At 39.3% G+C, this 18,768-nt stretch overlaps 1 protein-coding gene across 9 annotated transcripts in view; it reads left to right on the forward strand.

Annotated features, from left to right (window-relative positions):
• znf536 (zinc finger protein 536) overlaps window positions 1–18,768 on the forward strand; it is a 319,313-nt gene that overhangs the window by 197,744 nt on the left and 102,801 nt on the right. For 8 of the 9 annotated variants that reach the window (XM_079866033.1, XM_079866036.1, XM_079866039.1 and 5 more), the window contains one exon: window positions 301–414. The gene's annotated coding sequence lies outside the window, so the exon portion shown is untranslated. Of the gene's footprint in view, window positions 1–300; window positions 415–17,709; window positions 17,734–18,768 lie in introns of those variants that run through there. The other variant, XM_079866042.1, reaches the window with a different exon arrangement.

Below are 18,768 nucleotides of genomic sequence, written 5' to 3' on the forward strand. Positions count from 1 at the left end.
GTTGTCAGATGTGGCAGCTGCTTGGAATCCTGATAAATATAAGTCCTTATTGATCGGCTGAAAATGAAAGATCCCAGAGTGGCGTGCAGTATTTAGCTTCTTGTCTGCCGAGCGCGTCAGCGGTGGCCTTGCCTTGCTGGGATAGATTTTCAGAAGCGCTCTGAGCCAAGGCTTTGATTTCATCTTTAACCTTTTTCGGCTGCTTTTCCTTGACCTCTGTGCTACTGCTGTGATTCAGTGAATTTGTTACATTTGGCCTGACATCCTCTCTCTCTCTCCCTCTCTCTTTCTTGCTGACAGAGTAAGACTCATCGCTGCTGTCATCGCTTGTTGCCGTACAGACTCAGTGGCGGGGTGAGTCACGGTCTCTTCAACCTGACGGGCCCCGGACCAGTATGCTGTTAGAGTGATCAGGTAAGCAAAGTTCACCTCATGCCCCACACTGCTCCTCCTTTCGGTAGTTGTAATGTGACACCGCTCCTGGACCAGATACAGGACATACATTTCTGATCCCAGATCTGTGCGCTTGAGTGGTCCTTAGATAAGACATGAAGCATGCTCACTTACCCGTTGGTCTCAAATCATCAGTGTCAGGATGAGATTAACTGATCCCAGAGTCTGATCCCTAACAGACAGTCCATTTGAAGTGGCACGTTTTGTGCCGAACGGTTGTAATCTTCTCCTGCGATGTGTCTTTAAGCCGAACACCTAAATTACATATAAAAGCCCAATTTAGAGTGATTGCTTCTCCAATTTGCTCTTCTATCTGGTTCAAGCCTCTTCAGTGACATGTTTCATGTATGACCATCATGAATTTGCTTTTCTTTTTTTAAGATCGAAATACACATAAAAGATATACAGTAGGGTAGACCGGAGCTAGTTGTCTAAAGGGTTGTATCTTAGTATCTAAAAGATTTTGTGTCAAAAGTCTGATTACTTGTGTGTTGTGGGTTTTGTATGTGAGTTTCAAACATGCTCTCAAATGATAATTTTATTGAACTTTACTATCCAACTTTTCAAAATTATAATATCATCATATTAATATACACTGCTGTTCATTATGTTTTTTTTTCAACATGTTCAACATTAATAATAATAAGAAATGTTTCTCGAGCATCAAATCAGCATATTAGAAAATCAGCATACTGGAGTAATGATGCTAAAAAAAATTAATATAATTTAAATAATTATATATATATATATATATATATATATATATATATATATACAAGAAAAAAGTTATATTCAATTCTAATCATATTTTACAATATTACATTTTACTGTGTTTTAATAAAAACAAGAGACTAATTTTAAAAACATAAAAAAAAAACTTACGTAATCATAAATCTTTGTATGGTAGTGTATATTTAGACTAGAGTCAGAAAAATGTCAGGTCAGGGTAAGTTGTCATATGTTTTAAAGAGTAAATTTGATTATATTTATTAATTAAAATCTCAGAAGTCCAAATTAATTGTTGTATATTTTTGTATGTTACCTTGTACATTTCTAAATGTTTCATGAATTCAATTTTCAAATCGTTTTACATTTTGCTTAATTATTGGCAGATTCCATTATGATAACTTACCTTATATATTGCGATGACATGCCTGACTTTCAGGAAAATTAAATACAGAAATTGAATTTCAATAATAAACCCAGTCTGAGAAATATATACACGGGGGTAAAAGGTGTGTCATGCATTTTATTGCATGTTTGGATCATTAAGTGTGATCTTTTAATCAAAATCAAGAATGAAAAAAGGCAGTAATGATTTAAAAAAAAAATTTTTAGGGGAAATTAGAGGTAAAAGCAGCCCATGAATAAAAAGTCTCCTCCTCTTCCTCCTCCTCCTCCTCCTCCTCCTCCTCCTGAACAATGCTCCAGCACACTTTTAGATAGATTATAAATCCCCTATGAGAGAGCCTGCAACAGCTGTTGGCAGACATACTAGATATGAGAATAGCAGCATAGGATGAAGGAGCATTAAAAATTAATATGCTATTTAGCCTAGGTGTATTTTAGGTATTTGACATTTTCATGTCCGGGACAGACTAAATTTATTCATAGTACAGAAAAAAATAAAAAATAAAAATAGAAAAAAATAAAAAGATTGGGAAGGGGTGGTAAGAGCTGTAAGTGGAGGCCTCTGATTTTTTTTTCTCCCCTTTTCTTTTTTTATGGTCACCCTTTCATTCAGTAATGATAGGTGTTAAGACATCGTCTATGGAGGAGACTGGAGCCCATTATGGGCACAGTAATAATTAGCACATGCCACAAAGAGAACCGATTGCCTCTTAAGCCTCTGCTTAATGCATTTTTTGTTGCATTGTTTTGCTATTTTTATTTCTATTTATTTTGTTTTCTGGCGTTTTTTCCCTTCTCTTTGTGTTTTGTTGAATGGTTAAAGGAAGTGTGTGTGTGTGTGTGTGTGTGTGTGTGTGTGTGTGTGTGTGTGTGTGTGTGTGTGTGTGTGTGTGTGTGTGTGTGTGTGTGTGTGTGTGTGTGTGTGTGTGTGTGTGTGTGGACGAGACAGTGAGAGTGGAAATCCCAGCTTCAGTAGTGATTAATTACTAATACTCCCTCAGAACATCTCTCTATCCCTGACTATCTAATCACACTGAAATCTAAGACATGTCCTGAGAGGAGAAGAGACGATAGGACTACATGGACCATCTCTCTCTTCATTGTAACTTTATCAATCTCACAATCTCTTTTCTTTTTCCTTAAAGGAACAGTTCACTCATAAATGAATAATTTACCCACCCTCATGTTTTTCAAAACTTTCTTCTCTAGGACACAAAGGGACTTATTTATAATAGAATGTCCAAGCTGCTCTGTTCTATACAATGAAAGTTGATGGTGACCACAGCTGTCAAGCAAGATTTTCAGTGAATAATGAAAAACACTTTAGTCTGTTCTTCACACAAAGCTATCTTGTAGAGTGCAACATTTGGGTATTAGAAGTAAAAGTCCCATTCATTTTCTACATAGGGGAATTGATTTAAAAAAACAAAAAAAAAAAAAACGTATAAACCTTTTAAAGTCAGACCTAATGTGAACTATGAACTTGTTATGAACCCACTTGTTATTATTACTTACTTGTAAAATATGTTTATCAAAAGAATTCCTGGTGAAAATAACCCATAACCCAGGATTATCCCAGACAGGAAATGTCCACCAATGAAACACTGATAATGACGTAATAGTAGATGTAATCTTCCTTCACTATCAAACTTCTTAATTATATACTGTATATATTTATAATTCTATATTTTGCTATAAACAAACTATATTTTTTCTATACATACTGTATATCTTTAAATGAATATTTTTAATGTTATATATTTTTTTTTATTAAATTGTCATCTGCAATGCTGGAATTGTATCCTTGTATTTTGATTGATTTTCAAATAATTGTTCCATTAAATCATATAACTATTGCACTCTATAGACCTTATGCGCCAGAGAAACGAAGGCGCCGCCATCTTTAGAATATTGTCTTTGAACTTCCGTTTTTGCAGTCGCTCTGTATATTTCTATGGCATTGCTGTCCTGGAGTAATTAGCTTTTGAAGTGGATTTACTTAAAGGGGTCATATAATGTCATTTTTGTACAAGCTAATATGATTCTTTAGGGTCTAAATTAAAAGTTTGTAATATACTTTAATTAAAAATTCTCATTAGTATTGAAAGAAAACACTCATTTTACCTGGTCAAAAACAGCTCTGTTTTCAGCACGCCGTTTGAGTGCATGTGTCTTTAAATGATAATGAGCTTTGCTCACCCCGCCCCTTTGTTCTGTGCGTACACCGTTTGTAACACAATAACACAATAACCATAACGCGTTGTTCATTATAAACATGGGATTATGAATTATATTGAGAACGTCATACATAGAAAACATGCCGTAATGTACCCTGAGTGTAAACAGCCGCATTCATAGTGAAGAGTGCAGCAAGCGATTTGCAAAGATTAATATAAATATTAATATAAAGGTTAATAAAACGTTACACTCACTTCAGTTCTTCTGGAGGTGCAGCAGGAACACGAATAGTTGGTACCAATCCTTTTTTCAAGAGCAGCTTCTTAGCAAATAACCAGCTTTTTACTGACCTCGTTTGTAAAGCAGTGAAATGATTCGCGCAAACATGAAAGTATTTATGTTGATCGTGGGGAATATTCCCTTCGAAAACAAACTCAGCCACTGCGTCTTCAGCGGTTCGGATTTAGGAACATCAAAATGACTGCTGTGTTCCTTATTACACCCAAGAACAGAACACCACAATCGCTTAGACGCCATTCTTCTCATAGACAGTGCTCCAGCTATCAACAATGAACGCGCCGGTCAGCGCGGGCTATGATTGACAGCTCGCTCACGAGGGCGGGTCTGTGTTGAAACGCTGCTGTCAATCAACCATCGTGGGAGGGGCGTCGATTTTGTGACGTCACAAAATCGAACAGCTTGATTTGAGATGGGGGAAAACATATAAGAAGATTACTCTTTTTATCATTTTATGATGGTTGTGTACAGGCACTGCCAACACACATTTCAGTACAATCAACTTGTAAAAGTGCATCATGTACCATTATATGACCCCTTTAATATAAAGTTAACGAAAGTTATCATGAGGATTGTAATGTTTAAAGCAGACGTCTTAACAAATGTCAGTAGACCGGGAAGATTTTCATAAATACGCAAGATCGCTGTGAAAATACAGACCGGAAGTCAAAAGACAACGAGCGCAGCGCTGAAAAGTGGCGGGGCTACATAAGGTCTATAGCTCAGGCGACTTGAAATAGAGTTCATAAGCCATAAGGACCACATTTATGATGCATGAATTGTACATTTGAATTGTGCATTTTTGCTCCTTTTTGCAGAGTGACAGTTCCAGTCCCCATCCACTTTCATTGTATTGAATAGAGCAGCTCGGACATTCTGCTAAATTTCGCCTTTTATATTCCACTGAGAAAATAAACTCATATGTAAATGATGCAGAATTTTATTTTCAGGTGAACTATCACTACCCTTCTTCGCTTCCTTTATCCCTCTCTAACGTTCTTCCTCTCTTCTCTTGTTAATTTGCAATCAGTCCATATGTGTCTCGCCTGGATTTTTGTAACATGCTCCACTCCCCCTCATTTCACCCTCTCTCATTCTCTCCCTCTCTCAGGTGTTATATATATACATACACTGTTACTCCCTGAGGTAATATTTAGCAATAGCATGTTTAACACCACAACCCTCCAGTCACAGATCCTCACATCATGCTTAAAAAACAGAGACGGGTGACATGCTTCTGAATCTGCTATGTTTCTATCTCAGAAGAAAACGTGGCTTTTATTTAACAGTTATAGCTATTACAGGATCACACACACACACACAAAAATCTCAAGGCAGGGATAATTTCCATAGATATCTCTCACTACAAAGAAAGCTGGAAATCAAAGCGTTGCCATCATTTAAAGAAAGACAGACTTTTCGAATGACACTCTTCATTTTTTTTTATTTTTCGACTGGTGAAGTATTTGCATAGCTGAAGTTAGCAGTCTCTCTTGACAGGTTGGGGAGAACAAACAAAACCACTCTCTCTAGAGACTCTCTCCTCCACGTAAGGTGATGCAAGCTTACATATATTAACAGCGCGTTGTACAATTGTACTAACTATCACAATGAGCGTCTACCCAAAGTCCTCAGTTTCGTCTGTTTCTGCGCTGAGAGTTTTGGCAGCCTGGTGTCACCGTTGTCAGAGTTGCACGAAAGTAGCCATGTTTGATGTTCCTGATGTTTGTAGCTACTCGCTGGCTGTGTTTGGACATGTGCGACAGAGTCCTCTGCCCCTTCGGGTCAGCATGCGTGCGAGCGTGCGTGTTTCCCCATGTGGCGGGAGGATTGGAGTGTCAGAGTGGAAGTGCCTTTGAGGCCATAGCGCAGCAGATTAGCGTCTTTTCTTATCATTCAAATCGAGTCTCCGCTCCCTTTGAAAAACATATTGTACACATCTCCCCCACCCACCCCCCGTCGCCCCTGACTACAATCTGCGGCCATGATGGCTGCCTCCGAGGAGCTTCCCCGAGCTGGTTGTGGAAAGAGAGACAGGAAAACGAGAGAGAGAGAGAGAGAGAGAGAGAGAGAGAGAGAGAGAGAGAGAGAGAGAGAGAGAGAGAGAGAGAGAGAGAGAGAGAGAGGGATCGTCAAGGGACGGCGGAGGGAGGGGTCGTCCATCCCGAACCCTCTCCCACATCATCAGAGTGTGATTGCAGCTGGGTAATTGATATATGGCTGTGGCTGTCTCTTCTCCTCACCCTTGTTAAGGTCAACTTATCTACATTTCACCCCTTATTTCTCCACTCCCATTATATTCCCCCACAGATATTGACTGACTGGTGCGGCCTGTCCTCCTGAAAATATGAATCGAGGATGAAACAAGCGAGCGCTCGCGCGCACACGAGAGACAGCGACGTAGAGGAAGGGGGAGCTGCCTCTATTCCGGTGCCTAACCCTTGCCTGTTATCAAAGTAACTTCCAGCTTATTAGTAACAAAAGGCCTTTTTCTCCTGCTCTCATCCCTCCCCCTCCTCCTTCCTCCTTTGTGCGGGCCGTGTTCTCTAGCGCTTCCTGAATTAAACTGCTGGCTTCCTGTTCTTTTATATGCATGGCCACATCTGGGGGAGCTTGCTCGCAGCCCCGCTGCTTAATAACAATCACCTTCCCTTTCAGTCGCCCCTGATTGTTTCTAATTCACTCTGACAGATAGTGGCTGACAAGCCGCCCGCGCCTCCTCCCTCCGTGACCCCGGCTCACTCACCATACTTATACCGCCTGTCATTTTTAATATTTGATTTCGCTTTTAAAGTTATGTGTTTTAGTCCAGTGATGAAATCAGTGTTTAACCGAAACACAAAATGGATCTCTCTCCCACTTTCTCTGGGCTTCTTTTTTGGCTCTTTTCCTGCTCTTTCTTCCTTCGCTCTTTCTCTCTCTCTGTGGTTTTTCTGTTCATTGGAGACAAAGGGATGAAGGTTGTTTAAATGCCATGCGGGGTGGCACGATGGTGCGTTGTGCTATGGCATTGTGGAGATGTTTTTTTTTTTTTTTTGTTCCTGATGGAGTCCATCTGGACGTCTGGTCCGGAGGACTCTATAAAAGCTGGTGGATTGGATGGAGTCATGGCCACATTTTCCATTTATTAATGTGAAAGAAAGTGTGAAGCATAGCAAACATTTTATTCGACAATTACTCACCAGTGGCTTCAGGCTCATAGATTTGTGGAGGGTTCACTCAAGTCGTTCCCAGTTGATATCCATTAAAGGCACGTAGACGTGCATTATTTATATGTATTTATTTTTTTGACAGCATGGGGCCACTACTAGATTGTTGACAGAATGGATGGATGCATTGACAGCTAGATGGATTGCATTTTGCGAGAAATCCATTTAGTTATTCAATCAAAATACAACCCAACTTTGAAAATATATATATTTTTACTCAGTTCAGTGATGTTGTGTTAAGAGCCTTCCAACCGCAGTTCAAGTTCTGTATGTTCAACGCTCATGTTCTGTTTGACTTTGTTGATATGTGTAAATATGGAAGTATATAGATAACAATATTTATTTTCCTTATTATATATTATTAACAATATTATCGTTAATAATATATAATAATGAAAAAAAATGTTATATTGATTGTAATAATGTAATTAAATGTAATTATTATAATAATATAATTCAAAAAAGAAAAAAGATAGAATAATAAAAATAAACTTCTTTATTGTTATTTATTGTTGTTATTATTATTATTATTATTATTATTATCTTTTTGAATTATTTGAATGATCCTCTCAAATCATATTTTTTTTTTAATAATTAATAATCCTATTAATCACATTTATTATTATTAATAATAATAATTGAATGCTTATACATTAGCAAAAACAATATATATATATATATATTGGAGGACAGTTGAAGTTTACTAGTTTTTGTTTATAAGAATATGTTATGTCAGACTGATACTCTTACAATAATGATTTTGACTAGAAAAGGGCATTGAGGGCTAATATAATTATCAAAGCCACAGAGAAAGTGTGTAAGGAGGAAGATAGAAACCGCCGAGAAACATCTTCCTGCTTCTTGACAGCTATCTTTCTACCTAGCAATTTACCTTAAACTACAGTACTTAACAGTTTCAGAGCAATTTTAATCAAACACTTCCAGCCTCACATACTCGCATCATTATTTTTACAAAGCACCATGTATAGTTCTTTAATCAGTCAATCACGAAGTCTGTGCCATCATAATGCACCCCTCACGCTTCCTGTTGTTCAAACACTATCACAGTTGAAATCAATAGAATTGTATTTTTAACTCACTTCAATCAAAACACCCACACTGTTTGTGTACTCTGCTCTCTCCATCAATAGTCTTAAGACCAAAAACTAAACTATTGCGTTGATGTTCAACCTACCGAACACACAGGCGTCGCTTCATTCCGGGAAGCGACAGTGCCTTGGGCGCGCCCAAGTCCAGTTTTCCTTCTTTTCTTTTTTTTTTTGAATGACAGAAACATAACTAATTGGAGAACCACTGCATGTTTTCACTAAAGGCACAATTTAATTACATTTGAACCGAGAATGAGTATTTTGGGAATGTGATATATTCGTTCAAACAAATGGAGCGAGAGAAATGCAATATTTGTTTTGCTTTGATTAGCAGATTGGCAGGGACGTTTTGTTGTTGTTGTTGTTTTTTTTCTCCCAGAAATGAACCAAAAATCTTTCCTCAAGTCAAACTTTTGGGATCCTGTTTTACCTACAAGAGAAGACTTCAGGTTCAGCCACCTCAAGCCCATCCTAAAGTGATAATACCACTGTTTAAATCGTAATAATCCATGTCCGGAGGGTCTGTGACTGTTGCGTACATACATTAGCCAGCTTTTTGCCTTATCTGTCCTGTAGTGGCACTGCTGATAAATACTTTATTAATAACTTTCTAAATAATGTAATGTGTATTGTTGTCTCCGAGGTTGTATTAATAAACATGAAGGAATTTATTTGTCTTTAACAAAGAATGATTAATGCACATTAGCGTGTGGATTCCCAATTCTTGCAGTCTTCTCTTCCCAGCCCATTGAAAGAAAAAACAGAAGAAAAAACACACCCATCAGCATTAAATATTTATGGCATAATATTAATGGTTTTGTAAAGAAAATAACAAGTTATTAATCCTCTGATTAACAACTGATTAACCTTTTTATTAAACACGTGATCCGTGCTTCGTGGATTCAGGATGTGTCGCTCGAGTGTGCTGCGGAATAATTATTTTTGTGTCTTTTTTAATTGCAAAAATTGCACGGATGAATTGTTTTTCTGCCCTTTTTTTCTTTTCAAACATGCATAGATAGAGACGGATACGGCATCGTCGACACAATGTTTTGTCGACGTAAAGCGACCCCAGCGCATCCTACAAAAAAAAAAAAAAAACATGAACTAAATATAGCAGGACATGTCTGCGGACAATGAGGTTTAATTCTCGCATCCGTTTATTCCCGTGTTATTGCCATGTGTGGGAAAATAGGGAGAATGCACGCACTGCTAAAGGACAAGCGCCCCTCTTTCTCTCTATCTGTCTCTGCTCATCTCACTGCCATTGTGTGTATTTTTAGGTCTTGCCTGAGTCAGTTCAAGCACAATTATGCTTATGTTTCACACACGCCAAGTGTGACTTCATCTTACGGAGAGGAAATGGGTGAAAAAAAAGAAGGCCACCCGGGCAGTTTTGCAAATAAAATAAAACTGTATCATTTATAGCATTTCACATTGTCAAGATTTCCTGCTGCTTTCCAGCTTCCTGATACACAGACAGACAGAGAAAGTGCATGTAAAGTTATGAAGGACGGCCTTGAGGTCCCTCCTCCCCTGACCGTCAAATCTCCTTGGGAACGCAACAGCCTCCTCAGGTGATTAATACAAACGTGGGGCCTGGGCAGTTTTACAAACATCAAAAAAAAAAAAAAAAAAAAAAAAAAAATTCATAATGCGTTTTATTCCCTGACCCCTGCCATCTATTGTGTCGCTATTCTTTAGCTTGCAGAATCCATCAAAGGCCATAGTGTTGTGAAAACCAACAACAATAGCAGTCTTTGTGTGGAGATGTGTGTGCGGATAAGGGTGTTGGGACACTTGTTGTTTTTTATGCCTGGTCTTATGATGGATTAGTGCTTGTTCGGTAGGGTGTCTTTGTTAACTTTCTCTCACACTTTTTTAAAAATTGTTTCCTTTTATTTTTTTCCCAAATGGACTGATCTTACCTTCAGTGACTTTCTCCTCACCCTCTCGCTCAGTTTTATACTCTTGCTTTTTCTCTTTCTGTCCTGCTGTTGAGTGCTTTTTCCTCCCTCTTAACCTTTTTATGCAGAGTCCTTCATCTTTAATTTCTTTTATCATAGTCTTTCCTTCTCTCCAGCAATCTGCATCCTCTCTCTCTCTCTCTCTCTCTCTCTCTCTCTCTCTCTCTCTCTCTCTCTCTCTCTCTCTCTCTCTCTCTCTCTCTCTCACTCTCAATCTTCACACAAGCAAACTGGCCACCCTGGGAATCCTGGCAGTCAGTCACACGCCCCTCCAAAAACAATTATCTTTGAACTTGCTTTTAGTGCTGTTTGTCCTAATTACAGATCATTTTCCCTGTCACATTTCTACTTTTATTGCAGTTTTGCCCTGAATGTTGATCCTATTGAGGTTCAACCTTATTTTACTCGCTGGAACACCCCTAAGACCTGGATTCATCTAATATTCCCCTGTGCCTTTTGCTCTCTCTTTTCAAATTTGATTTTTTTCTCCTTCTTTTCTTCTATTTCTTTCTTTTTTTAAAGGTATCTTTTTTTTTTTGTAGCATTAACTTATTGAATTAGACTGAGATCCCAAAATACACAGTAAGGATGTATGGCCTGTTTTATTTCTGGTGTTAAAGTATTTGTGTGTGTGTGTGTGTGTGTGTGTGTGTGTGTGTGTGTGTGTGTTTGAGGTATGAGCAGCCGTAAGGCATGCTAACTTCAGTCCCACAGGGAAATCCTGCGTGTATTTTTAGTTCTCTGCTACAGAGGTGGACTTTGTTGTAATTAAAACCAAGTAAAGGTGGTTAATTTGTTCCTTTGCCTGGCTGATTCAAATATCAATCTACTCTGTTTTAAACATATCGCACATATGCTCATATGCACCCACATGCATGCTTAGCATTACACACTCACACAGACATGCACACGAGCTCGTAAGCCTCTTACAGATCCGATTCCGCATGCAGACACAACATGCGCTGGAGTTGCAAGGAGAGTCTTAGACATGGTGCAGGGCCTTTTTCAATTAGAGGCGTATCGCGCGTGGCTCGATAGCATTGTAATGCAGCGGGTCCGGGTCACTGGTAGGATGTGGGATTAGAACCAAGCAGTGGTTCTGGCAGAGCAGAAAAACGCAAAACATCACAGCATGAAGACACATCTCCTTCCTATCTGCTAGTCACACACTAGAGAAATAATAGAGATGTCTTAGTGAGCTTCACAGAGCGCCACCATCTCTCTCTCTCTCTCTCTCTCTCTCTCTCTCTCTCTTTTAGGGTCAGAGAATAAGTACTGTATAAATGTACAGGACCGAGAATTACAGATAATCACATCACCCAAAAAGTAAAATTCTGTCAACATTTCTTCACCTTCATGTTGTTCCAAACATGTGTGACTTTCTTTATATTCTGTGGAACATCAAATAAGATGTCAAAAAAAAAAAAAAAAAAAAAGGATTTATATATTTGTTCATACAATGGAAGTCAGTGGTAACCAAAACTTCATTGACTTCCAAACTTCATTGACATCATAAAACACCATGAATTAAAAGATTCTTAAAAAAAAAAAAAAAAAAAAAAATGGCTCCCACATTATTTTACAGTCGTAAATTGTCTATAGTTATTGTCTTCTTACTTTATGTTTTCATAAGATAAAATAATATGATACAAGAGAAAGCCTAGTTGTATTATAAAACCTTCCTATGGGTTTTCCATCAAGTCATTCCCCAGGGTCTTTTATGGCAGTGGTTCTTGACTGATTTTGCTTTAGACCTTTTGAACATTAAGTGGATGTCGAGTACTTTAGATATCAAGTGGTGGCCTAACACATTACTAAAACTGTTTATCATACAGAATTGAATTTCAATTAGTCAATGCTCTAAGCAGCCAAATAATTATCTGCACAAAACTTATTTGATCCTTTTTTAAATCCCTTAGTGTTGTTTTGTTCATAGTTTTTGAGGATGAGGACATGCCCAGCAACTTGTTCATGTTGAAATGAGCCTTATTTGTTAGCTTCTACCCAATGACAGATGCATTTCCACCAAGATACTGTAGAGTTTGATTGGATGCGTGACCTTTGGAAATAACAAAAAAATATGGGAAGCACTTTTCTCCTCCCTTTCAAAGGTCGGTAAGCCTATTTATTAAAATTATTTGAGGTAAATATCCGCAGTTATATGATTAGTTGCACTTTATTATTTATATATTTAGCATCATCCCCCCCCCCCCCCCCCCAACCCGGCTGTCTATGTCCTTATCAAAACATATCTGCCACCCCACCCGTTTTGGTCATGCCCCTCCAGCTGAGAAGCACTGCTGTACACCATTCTCTCCTCTGATAATCTCAGACCTGTATGTCAGATCACCTTTGTAATCCAGCCATCATGGAAACTCAAAAGGGAAGAGAGGGAGAATACCTAGTACTTAGCCAGTCTCTTATCTTCATTTACCCCCCCCCCCCCCCCCCTCTCTCTCTCTCTCTCTCTCTCTCTTTCTCTTTCTCTCTCTTTCTCTTTCTCTCTCTCTCACACTCACACACACTCTCTTTTTTTTTAATCTTTGCTGTTTTTCATAGAGTATTGCTGCTTCTCAAAAGACAGAAAACAGACAATTTGGAGCACAGAGAACGTTGATAGTGCTGTGAAGTGCCCCCTCGAGGAGGTGCATGCACACACGCGCATTGGAGAGTTGTTCATTTATTCCTTGCTCAGATGAGAGCAGTAATTCGTGCCTTCAGTGTTTTGTGGCTCAAACACACAATGCTCTCACATATATACAGTCACACACACACACACACACACAAGCATATTCGTCCTGTTTTCACAGTCTTTCACATACATATAAATACACTGAAACATAATTGATTTAGAGCTTGTTTAAAGAGAACACTTTTGCTTTTTTAGGCCTACAACAAAAAGATATTTAAGTCCTCATCCCTCAGCTTTTCAACTCGACACTAATGTAGACTGAAATACACACTGTCAGAAGTGCGTGTGATGCTTTAGGTGCGTATATTGTTTCTTTTTTTTCAAACGCTAGAATATACAGTGACAGACCTTGATAGGTGTTTTGTTGGTAAATCGCTCTCCTTGGTTTAATGAGCTTGTTTTCTATTCCGACCCAATTGTCAGTTCGCCTCTACGTTTTCTCTGTCATTCTCTGCCTCTAATGCATTGACAAAGAAAGGCTTTTTTTTTCCTCCTCAAATCAACCGTTTCCTGAATCAAAGCCTGAGAACTTCAGCTGTATGCCACAGCAGCCCTCTTCTGCCACACTTCCTCTGTCTTCCTGCCTGTAGCTTGGCGGCTTCCTCCTCAGCAGGGGGAAAGGTAAATCATGTGAGGAGAAGGACTGGGGAAGGGTAGCTGACTGTGACACGTACCTGTCAGCAGGTACTCAAAATAATTGGTAAATGACTGTAGCGGGATGGAGAGGGCTCTCTCTTCCCCTCCTCCATTTGATAAATATTTGAAGTTGCCAGGCGGTCGTAGAGCGCAGCGCAGAGAGTGGGAATATCACAGACGTAACGGAGATGGGCGTATTGAAATGTGCTGGGATAGAAAGAGGGATAAACTACAAGTATAGAGTAATATGTTTTGGAAGTTAAAAGCTAATCTGCTGGGACTCGATTTTGTAACCCAGTGAAGCAGACCTGCATTTATACCTGCATTAACTCAATTACATAGAGTGTAGGCTTATATTAGATCGGCTATACGCACACACTCGCACGGGCTTCAGTTGGCAGCCCTATGCCACTCACAAACATTAAATGTGAAAAATGCATAATTCTTTATAATTTTGAAACAATGCCATGGAAAGTTCAGTCCGATAATTACTTGGTGGACAAATGTGCTTTAACATTGGGAAATCTTCGCTCCCTGCCAATTTTAGGAGCGCCATTGGGCTCTGTTTGTCTGATAATGAACAGTATTCATTTTCATCATGTTCCTTCACCTCTCCTCAACTCTCTTTACACCATAGTCAATTAAAGCCCTCAGGGCCCTTCTGTGCATAAAGGGATATATAACTCTTTTGACATTTGGCTGCGGACATATTAGGCACACCCAGAGCACATTTAGAGCGAATTGCCTTTATAGCGCATTTAAAAGGCACTATTCCAGCCACAGCCAAAGAGGACGACTGATGATTGGTCTGAGAGCCTACCTTCATTTTACGAGATGAGGTGAGGGCATTGCACTGGCATGTCGGACAGAAGAATAAATGGGGATTCAGATCAGGTAAATGTTTTTTGTAGCTTCATTGGTTCAATATTTTGGCATCCCTCCAATCTGAAGCCAAGGCTTTTCGGGTTATGGCAGGCACAACGTTTTCGAAGATGGTTTTTCAAAGACAGCTGGGTAATGGCAGCTTTGAGACAACCAACATGAATACCAATCCTGGCCAAAGGACTTTGGATAGCAAAGGATCCCTTCGGTGTAGAGGAAGCTTGCTAGGCTAAAACTAAGGAGTGGGTATATGAGGCCATGGAGGCACGTCCGTAGCCTTTTCCGCTCTGCCGATGGTGACTAGGGGACTTAGATAGGACGTTTGGGTAATGAGGCGTGAGGAGCACGTCCTATCCTCACACGCCTAGCGAGTGCTCCTCCAGGGCTGTCTGGAGCAGACTTGCAGGGTCATGCATGGCGCTCGTTGGCATAAAACAGCTAGAGGTGTGAAACTCATCCCCTGGGCCCTTAGCCTCTCTGCCCTATAATGCTGAGTCAACTGAGCGACAGAGCAGCCTGCTCTGATCCATGGCTTTGGGTCTGAATCATTGTTCTAGCTTTGGAAAGTTTCCTGTGAACAGACGTTAACTGTTAAGGAGTAGCCATGCGGTGCTGTTGAGTCAATTGGCTTGAGTTACAACATGTTAAGGTGTTTTAATACCCTCTTTGACTATTAATAATACAACCGTCATTTTATGTGGTAGATATAGACCTGTGGTTGTAAAGTAAACTCACTTGTTTTACTGTGTCGAAGCTCAGAAATCATCCCCATCCGCCCATATTCAGAATTCTGGTGTCATCAGAAATAGCCCAGTCCTTCAATATTCGCCTCTGCCATCTTCTGTAACAAATAAATGTCCTGATACAGCAGCTCTCCTCGGGACATTTCCATTGACATACGAGAATCAGGGAGAAATTTTGCATCGCTTGCATTCCAAATGAGCCACAGTAAGTGTTTTATGTGGACATTATTATCCCGATATGGCTCTCAATGCATGTAAAAAGGAATGACCCCACCATCCTGATTTATTCATTCCTGTCTAGGATATATGCATAGGCTCAGAAAATCCTCGATTCTGTTCAGAATGAAAGCGGATATATAATTCATGAAAGCTAATGCATTGTTTCTGTTGCTTCATCTCGTGGCTCTTTTTTCCCCCTCTCTGCCAGCCTATTCTCTGGCAAAAGGTTGGCAATAATATCAGTATTGAAATGAGAAGTTTGAAAGACGCACCGCTTCCTTTTTATGTGTGTGTAAACTGATTTGAATCACACATTGGGGGCTTACTGAGCGGAGCTTTAAATGTTAAATGGGGGTTGAAGTCTGCCTGAACTAATTTGTAGAGCTTTGCACCATGTTGACATTTAAATGTGATAAGAATAGAAAACTGTATGCCGACCTATTTTGAAGATGCTTTCGGAATACATTCACATCAGCCGCGGTCTATAATTAATAAAAAAAAAAGACAGGATATACCCCCTCCTCCAACCTTTTTTTTTGCTCCAGATTTGATTATAATACAACCCTTACAAGGCACAGAACGACAGAAAAAATAAAGAGGGACTAAAATATGAGCATGGAGGGAATTAAGAGGGAAGTGGATAGCACACACCTGGGTTTGGAGGAGGGGTAGAGATTGCATCGGCTGGCTGCTGTGCTATCACATTACCACGATCCAGCCCCTGTGTTTGTGAGAGTGAGCGGGGAGGAGAGGGACCTCGCCAAATCAGCATGCAAATAACGCCACATTGTTAACTTAATCAGATGCAGGAGAGAAAATATGGAGAGAGGAAGGGAGGGAGGGAGAGAGGGAAGGAAAGATTGAGGGGAGGGGGCTGCACAAACAAGAGTCAGGGTCTTCTGAAATGGCGGAGAGTGAAAGATTAAACCTTTCTACCGATGGGGATGATGTTTGCAGGGTGCTGGTGTCAGGTCCCGCAGGGGTTAAGGGTGCGCATTTATGTGTCTGTTTCTGTTTGGGTGTGTATGTGTGTGTGTGTGTGTTAAGCAGAAGGCAGATATGACTGAGGTATTTTGTCGGAGATATATTAAGTGTTTAAGACAGGAAGAGCTCAGTGATTGGCTTGCATCATATCCAATCGAGTGACAGAGACCCGTTGGTCTGTCTGTTTTAGGCAACCCAGTGTAACAGGTGTCACATAGTTACTAGGGCTATTTATCAATAGGTTTTATTATTATTAATTTTTTTTTTTTCAGTTTAATTAAATTCTGATTCAAAAGCGCTCAATTTGAATTGATTTGATTCAATTTGATTCATTTGGGTATAGTTCAGCTGCAATGTCAATTTTGCTTACAAATGGAAAAATAAAATAAAAAATGGTCACAGCCATTGCTGTAAATTATGCAGGAAAACTCAATACTTTTATGAAAATATAGATTTAAAAAAATAAAAACAGGACCCACACTGTGCAGTTTTTATTTATTTTTTTATTTTTTATTTAACATATTATAATCAACACAGCCTAAAAAGTAAACTTTACATTTGTTTATTTTTTGCTGTTAAAAATCTTTATGCAATTTCTAACTCCTGTACACTTAATGTATAAACTCCCATCAAAGAAAAAGTTTACAAAATATTGCTGGGTTTCCCCACAGCCTCTTTTTATTATTGAAGGATAAATTTCATTAATATGTTTTGTTTCTCATACTGTCAGAACATTTATGTCCATTTTAATGTAAACAAGCCTTTTAAACACACTATAAAAACCTCCCATCTCTTCACCCAGCTGCTGTCTACCTTCTGACAGCCAAATTGCGCATAGAGGTCACGACCTCCCCGGCAATATTCATACGGAGATCAGCGCACGAGGCGTGCTGGCGAGCAATGGTAACACATACAACATGTTAACATGGCAGCTCGAACCAAACCATAACAGATGAAGGGAGGAATATGTGTAATCCCTCCCCACGCGTTAGAACGAAAGAGCCACGTGCCCACCTTGCATCTCATGGGACCGGGAGATACCGGGAGGTCGTTTTTCACTAAAACAGCCTTGGCTTTATGAACTTATCTTCCCTTTCTCTCCGTTTGCTTACTGTGGGTCACCGTGGCAGCCCCCCCCTCAAGGTCACAGAGGGCAGGTAGGAGGATGAGAATGTGTCGAGCAGGCCAGGGGAAGAAGTACGAGGGACTGAGTGAGGAGACGTGTGGAATCCGGTGTGCTGGCCAACCCAGACCTCTCTGAAACTGTGCCTCTGTTTGTTCCCTATCAGTTAAACTCTGATGCTCACATACCACAGGTGGAGGGCCTAACAGTGGCAGGCTATGATTTTCAGGTCAAATGGGCTTGGCTTTGACCCTGATGTCATTTGACCCTATGCACTTGGACCACACTGTAAAACCGAATAAGTTGGCAAAACTCCTCCCCCCAAAAAAATGAGGTAATCAGTTACGTCAAAATTTTTAAGTTAAGAAATTCAAAGTTTAAGTAAGCAGAACTGGCAGATTTTTATTTAGTACAGATTTTAATTGATGTTAATTTGAAATATTTGAGTAAGCTAATTCATACATTTCAATTAAAATTACCATGTAATCGGAACTTTTAGTAGTGGAAACTCGGCTAGCTTTAACTAGCCAATTCAGTAAATGCTAACTTTCTACTTGGTAAACACAATGTTTTAATATCATTAGCATAGCATATCAATTGCTGAAAGAGTAGAGCAATGTAGAACACTTTACCTGTTCTCAAACCAATCTCATTCTCCACTCGTCACCATGATGGTAACCCTCCAAAACAAAAACAAAAAACATAAGAGAAACTCTAAAGAAAAAGAATGTTCTAAATACTCATAATAGTTAATTTGATTAAACCAATTTGTTTAATTTAAGTCAAACCAATTCATTATTTTGAGCATTAGGGTTTACAGTATGTGTTACCTTGTTCTCAGGCTTTGGTTAGTGCTACTATAGTGGATTGTTTAAATGTAGGAAACGTGATGGTTTTGCCTCTTTTTTTTTTTTATAAATGTTCTAGAACACCAGTTCTCAAACTGCCTCATCACAACCAAACAAAAATCTATTACAAATTTAATACATATTTGATTTTTAAATTTTTTTAAAGTGTTTACAACGTTTTGTTAAATAATATTTTGAAACATCGGAGCAATCGCAGTGCGGACAGCGCTCCGGCATATAGCGCAACAGTGCTTCAGGCACCCCGAGTTTGAGTCCCGACTCATGGTCTTTTCTGGT

The sequence above is a fragment of the Squalius cephalus genome, assembly GCF_949319135.1.
Source record: "Squalius cephalus genome assembly, chromosome: 3".
Classification (NCBI taxonomy): Eukaryota; Metazoa; Chordata; class Actinopteri; order Cypriniformes; family Leuciscidae; genus Squalius; species Squalius cephalus.